The sequence below is a fragment of the Silene latifolia genome, chromosome Y (genome assembly GCF_048544455.1).
Source record: "Silene latifolia isolate original U9 population chromosome Y, ASM4854445v1, whole genome shotgun sequence".
NCBI lineage: Eukaryota > Viridiplantae > Streptophyta > Magnoliopsida > Caryophyllales > Caryophyllaceae > Silene > Silene latifolia.
In genome coordinates, this window is record NC_133538.1 from 467,214,393 (window position 1) to 467,220,767 (window position 6,375).

The following is a 6,375-nucleotide window of genomic DNA, read 5'->3' on the forward strand; positions in this document are numbered from 1 at the left end:
TTCATTATGGGGTTTTGCTCTTTTGTCAGCTGCTCTTATACTTACCCGAAGTCCGACTAAAGCTGTCGACAAGACTCCATATGAAATGTGGAAGGGAACGGTACCTAACTTGTCCTTTATTCGGGTTTGAGGTTGCGAGGCTTATGTCAAGTGGAGACACGAGGATAAGCTCGGCCCGCGATCGGTCAAGACATACTTTATTGGTTATCCAAAAGGAATGTTTGGTCATTACTTCTATTCGCCTACCGAACATCGAGTTTTTGTTGCGGCTAGAGAAAGAATTTCTCGAGAACAAGTCAAGTAATAGAACCTTCGAGCTGTCGGAGATTCAAGAACCAACAACCGAGGAACAGATGGAGGAATTTATTCCTCCAACTGATGATACGGTTAATATTCCTCAGGAACCTAGGAGGTCGGGTAGAGTATCTAATCCTCCAGACAGATACATTGGTATGGTCGAGGAGAGTGACGTTTTGCTCCTAGAGAGTAATGAACCCGCTACCTATAAAGGTGCCATGACCTGTTCCGACTCAAAGCTATTGCTTGAAGCCATGCAATCCGAGATGGACTCCATGTATGAGAATAACGTTTGGGATCTTGTTGATTTACCTTGTGACACCCTCAATCATTGCGGAAAAGTAAACACATAATTCTAGATAAAAACTGCATGGATATGTTTGTAATAGGTTCATTTGGTTAAAAACCTGTAATTTTTAAAACCGAAAACGAAACCTGAACCTGTTATAAAAATATCCAAATGGGAAGGTGTCAAACATGCAAGGTCTAAAATAAATCTCATAAATAAAACATCGCTAAAGTCGCGAAACAAAGTTATACAACCCAAATATGAAAAAGGGAGACATATGTCCCTAAAAAGTATATAACATAAAAAGTGTTTAAGGGTCACAATAAAATAAAGCCAATCTAGGTCCCAAGGTTACTTTGCTCGCTAGCTCGTCCATGTACCCCATATATGCATCACCTACCTGTCAATCGCATTTTATACAAATACGAAAGCCACAGTCAGTGGGGAGTAACTCCGAGTTCTCCCAGCCACGAAATGTCATAATTAATATAACATGTAAACATAAGAATATGAATATGAATAACACATAGCCTTAGCATGTAGATACTAGACAATCGCGCTTATCATGTGAACAACAATATAACAACACATAGTCCTAGCATGTGAATACTAGACCGACTCATACTACACTATCATGTGAATCACATAACATCCAGGAATCCAAACTCTATCAACCATAGCCGGCTTGCATCTCACCTTCTATGATTCATAGAATCATCAAACAAGAAAGGACAATATATCTAGAGACAGGCATAAGTTCTTAGGACGGTCAATAGTCACTCTGTAACTCGAGTCTATACCACGAGGTAAGGTAAACACCCTAGTCCTAAACCTGCGCAGACCTAGCGACATACGGAAAACTACTGCATCCAAGACCCATGATATCAACACATGAGTACCCCTAAGGAGTCCACCAAAGGGTTGGCTAGTACTTAAGCTGACCACATACTTCTAAGAGTACGTCAGGAGGTCATGCCCTAACTTGGATATAAACCCACCAAGCTAAGACACAAAGGCTATTAAGCCGCAAACATACACTCGTCAAAGACTATAATGGCCTATCTATGACGAAGGCGGAAATACTCACCTAGGACCTAGTCATAGCTTGAATACTTTAGCCCACGCCACACAAGACAAGTAGGACACCCAATTAACCATAAGAGGGGCAAAGAGTCCAAACTTGCACACACAAATGATCATACACACCCTAGCATATGAAAGGCTACGCAAGAGCATATTCAGCTGACAATCCAACAATATCTCCAATATCAATAATAATCCGAATTCCAGCTAACCAACAGTACCATAATCCGTGAGAACAAGCTAAAATCGCAAAGAGGCAACAAGACTCAAGTATAAGGCATCCAAAGCATCCAACAACCAACATGTGAAATGTAATCACAAATATCAAGCCATCAACATAAAACATCCAATAACAACCAATCTCACCTCAAAGACAAACCGTCGACCCGAGTCCCGCGACGGGTCATCAGTCAAATCGAGGCTGACCGGTTTAAACCTAGTTTGACCAAACTCGTTCGGTCAATCTGGCCCAGCTCAGAGTCTTGGCCTACTTTGACCCAAATCGCAAAATTCCTCACAATATCATTCTCATGCCATTTCCAATCTCTATCATGTGAAAAACTATCAACATAAGGAAATATATTCCAACTTACAAAATAACTAATTCCACAAAATTCTCGCATAATAAAATAGCATAAATAACCGTCTCACACAAGGGTAAACTTTTCTATAAATTTTAATCGATAAAACGACGCCATTTACTCATACGGACTCCGAATTGAGTGATTCAAGTGGCTAAACCACCTAGTTTTTCGATGCCGTTCAATCTGTCATATTTTTGGAAACATTGGAAACCGTCTCGGTCCGGTACTGACGCGTTCCAGCCAAAACACGGACTTGCCCCAACACATAATTCCTCATCCAAATTTGTTCCAAACAATAATATACAAATGGGTAACATAAATTTAACAAAAGCATACTCATCTTACTCCTTCATTCATTTATCAACAAGATCGTCTCAAACAACAACAAACGACAACAAACAACAACAAATGACAACAAACAACAACAAACAACAAATACAACTACTAATGTGACATTAATTCGTCGAGTGACTCGGAATAGTTACCTTAAGCTAGAAAAAGAGAACAATAACACTTGAGAAAGAGCCCTAGAAATCAAAATCACTCATCATCTTCTACAATATATGAGTCTCCTAACTCATCTTCATTTTTTTCACCTATAAGAATGATGTGACCATAATTAGCGCATATTTAGCCCCCGAATTAGCCTTGTTCCCATGCTTTTTAGTGCATATTTGGGTCATTTATTATCTTTAGTTCTTTGTTTTGCATATTCTTTGAGATTTTGATCCCTTGGTAGGAAAGGAGTAAGAATCTTGCATTTTCATGGCAAAACAAGACTAAATTGATCGAATTCAATGACCAAGCATCAAGGAGAGACAAGATTAGAAGGCCTTTATACATATGATAGTAGATGAGCAATGTTGAGAAAGGATCCTTGAGTCCCCAAGGAAATCCCCAAGGAATTTATGAAGAAAAGGGAAGAAAAGAAGAAGAAGCCTTGGTGAGGCACAATCCGTGCGGATTGTCTACAATCCGGCCGTCCTTCACCAGCACAATCCGTGCGATTTTCCACCAAGACGCCCGGGTTCCATCACCACAATCCGCCCGAATTCTTTTGAATCCGCTCGGATTCCATCGCCAGAATCCGCCCGTCCCGACCCTAATCCGCCCGGATTCCTCTACAGCGCGATTTCCTCTTCTCCAAGCTACGAAGAAAGAAGCCCTTCCTTCGGAAAATACCGGCTCCTCCCTGCTCAATCTAAAAAGTGTAATTACTAGTTTAGCCTTTAGTTAACCCTAATGCATCCCCCTAATTTCCACTATAAACACCCCATTAGTCTAATTAGAAGAGCATGTTCTTCTTATCATCAATTAGAGTAGTTAATATCAATCAAATCTCTTTTTAGTTTTGTAATCAACAATTAATCAAGTTCTAATACAAGTTTTATTTCCTTAATCTCTCTTTTGTTCATCCTTTATTTTGGGTAATTGAAGATTAGTTGGGTTATTATTGGGAGATTGACAACCTCTCAATCAAGCATTCAAGCACTTCTTTTATCTTTGCTTTATTATTGGAATCATTAGTAGGTATAATTCTCTTAATCCCTTTTTAATTATTGTTAATTACTTTCATTTATTCATCATGTTTCATTTTGTTGGTATGATTGACAACCTTGCTAGCATGATCAACATGATAATGAGTGAGTAGTCTCTTAGCTAGGGTTAATGGGTGATTAGGGGAAACCAACATGGGGAATGATTCATGCTTAAATTAATATGCTTTCATGTTTTATTTGCTTGCTTGTTTTGATCTCAACTCATGCACATGTTATATTTGATGAAATGCTAAGCCTATGAATCCTTGCATTTACTACCATCTCCTATCTTTTCAATGAGACTTGTAAGACATAACCCAACTCGAGTCTCATTAGACCATGCATGTTGTTGAGTAGGGAAGATTAAGTCGACTTGTAGGTGTTGTACAATATAATCGATTCGGCTCCGGGACCCAAACTTTCCTAGGATTGTAAGATATATCCCATCTCAATCCATCACAACAATAATTGCTTGCTTATAATTTGAGAACATGTTTGTATGATCAATTCCCATGATTCCCCTATGATCCCATGACACCCTAGTGCTTTTTAATCAATTGTTTACACCCCTTTTTATTCATCTTGCTAGTTTATTTTCATTACTATTTTAGTTAGTGACCTTCTACATCAACCCAATTTGTGACACCCCCAAGACACCACTTGTTTCAATAGAAATCTCATTTCAATACCCGTCCCTTGGGATCCGACCTTTACTTGCCTCTTTACTAATTGTAGAGTTGTTTGTGAAGCTATAAATTGTGTTTTGATTCAGACGTGACCCAACGACCACACCTTTAATTGTGAACACGAAACGGACCGATCAAAAATGGCGCCGTTGCCGGGGACGATGTTTGTTTGATTTAGATTTCCTTTTTATTGTTATTAGTTGTGTGTTTCTTCGCCTTGGGGAAGTAAAACTCCTCAAGGTTTGTTCTAATTGTTTTCGGGTTGTTTGATATTTTGCATGTCTAGAAGGTCACAAGGTGATTTGTTACCTTTTGACCGTGAAATCGAAAGAACCTTGACGAACAATAGGAGACTTGTTAGGAGGAATTTAAGAGGTATTAGTGAAGTTGTTCAACCAACTATTGAGTTCGTCAACCCTTTCGCAATAGAAGGAGAGGAGAACCCATTACACAATACCCCACAAAATCAACCTACAATGCCCAAATTCTCGTCACACTCCGTACCCACCGAGGAGAACCTACCAAATGGTACTCCTACACCGCAACATCTAACCGGAAATTTTATTGCCAAATCCGCCTTCATCCAATTAGTTGAAAGGAGCCAATTTGGGGAGATGCCTAGTGAAGACCCTCATTCTCATATGGAAACCTTTTGCGACTATTGTGATGCAATCTCTCAAACGGGTGTGACTCAAGACCAAATTAGATGGGTCTTATTTCCTTTTTCTCTAATTGGCACCGCGAAGCAATGGTTGAAGGGCCTTGACATGGCCACCCTCGGAATAGATTCTTGGAAGACGTTGGCTCTAGCTTTCTACAAAAAATGCTACCCACCATAAACACTAACATGCTAAGAGCTCAAATTACGGGTTTTAAGCAAAGGGATGAAGAATCTTTGTATGAAGCTTGGGAGCGGTTCAAGGGAATTTGTCGCTCATGTCCTCACCATGGACTTAGCGAATGGTTTTTGGTACAATAATTTTGGAATGGTCTATATGAGGATTCAAGGAACATTCTCAACATGGGATCAAATGGAATGTTCACCGAAGTTGATGACAATCAAACATGGAACAAGATTGAGGAAATGGCGGTCCATAACTCACAATATAGTAGACCTCGCAAGGCTACTAGAGGAGGAAAGCATGAAGTGGACTCCGTTACTCAATTGGGTGCTCAACTTAGTGCTCATATCGACACAATCAATTTGAAGTTTGAAAAAGCTATGGCTAGACTTGAAGAAGTCTCAAAATCACCAAAGCATCATGTTAATGCCATGACGGCATCCTCATCAATCCCAAGTGGGATATGTGAGAATTGTGGAACTTTGGGACATGACCAAAGTGAATGTAGGGGAACAAATGAACAAGTGAATGCTTTCCAAGCATACAAGAGTGGTACTCCTTATTCCAACTATTACAATGAAAACACCAAATTCCATCCAAATCTCTCATACAAAAGCCAAAATGTTCAAAACCCTCAAACAACATACACCCCACCTCCCATGAGAAACTAAAATCAAAGACCCTTTTACAACCAAAACCAAGGTTACCAAAATCAAAATCCATACAATCAACAAAATGACCAAGGTTTTGAGTTCAAAAAGCGGTCCTTCAAATGCAAAAGAATCAACAAGAATTTTTCACTCAAATGCAAAAAGATAGTCAAGCAAAGGAAACCACCATCAACAACATCCTAGCTCACACCAAGATGTTGGAAACACAATTGACTCAACTTGCATCTTCAAGCTCACAAAGACAAAAGGGGCAATTACCACCTCAAAGTAATCCCCCTAGACATGAAACGGTTAGTGCCATTCACTTGAGAAGTGGTACAAGGTATGAAGCATCAAAGAAGCAAGTTGAGGATAAAGTTGTGGAAGCTAGTGAAAAGGAAGAAAT

General features: G+C 39.5%; 1 non-coding gene across 1 annotated transcript; it reads right to left on the bottom strand.

Annotated features, from left to right (window-relative positions):
• Nucleotides 1-5,324: 5,324 nt before the first annotated feature.
• Nucleotides 5,325-5,431, bottom strand: LOC141636920 (small nucleolar RNA R71). Its single transcript, XR_012541487.1, has one exon. It is a non-coding gene; the product is annotated as a small nucleolar RNA R71 (small nucleolar RNA).
• Nucleotides 5,432-6,375: the final 944 nt, after the last annotated feature.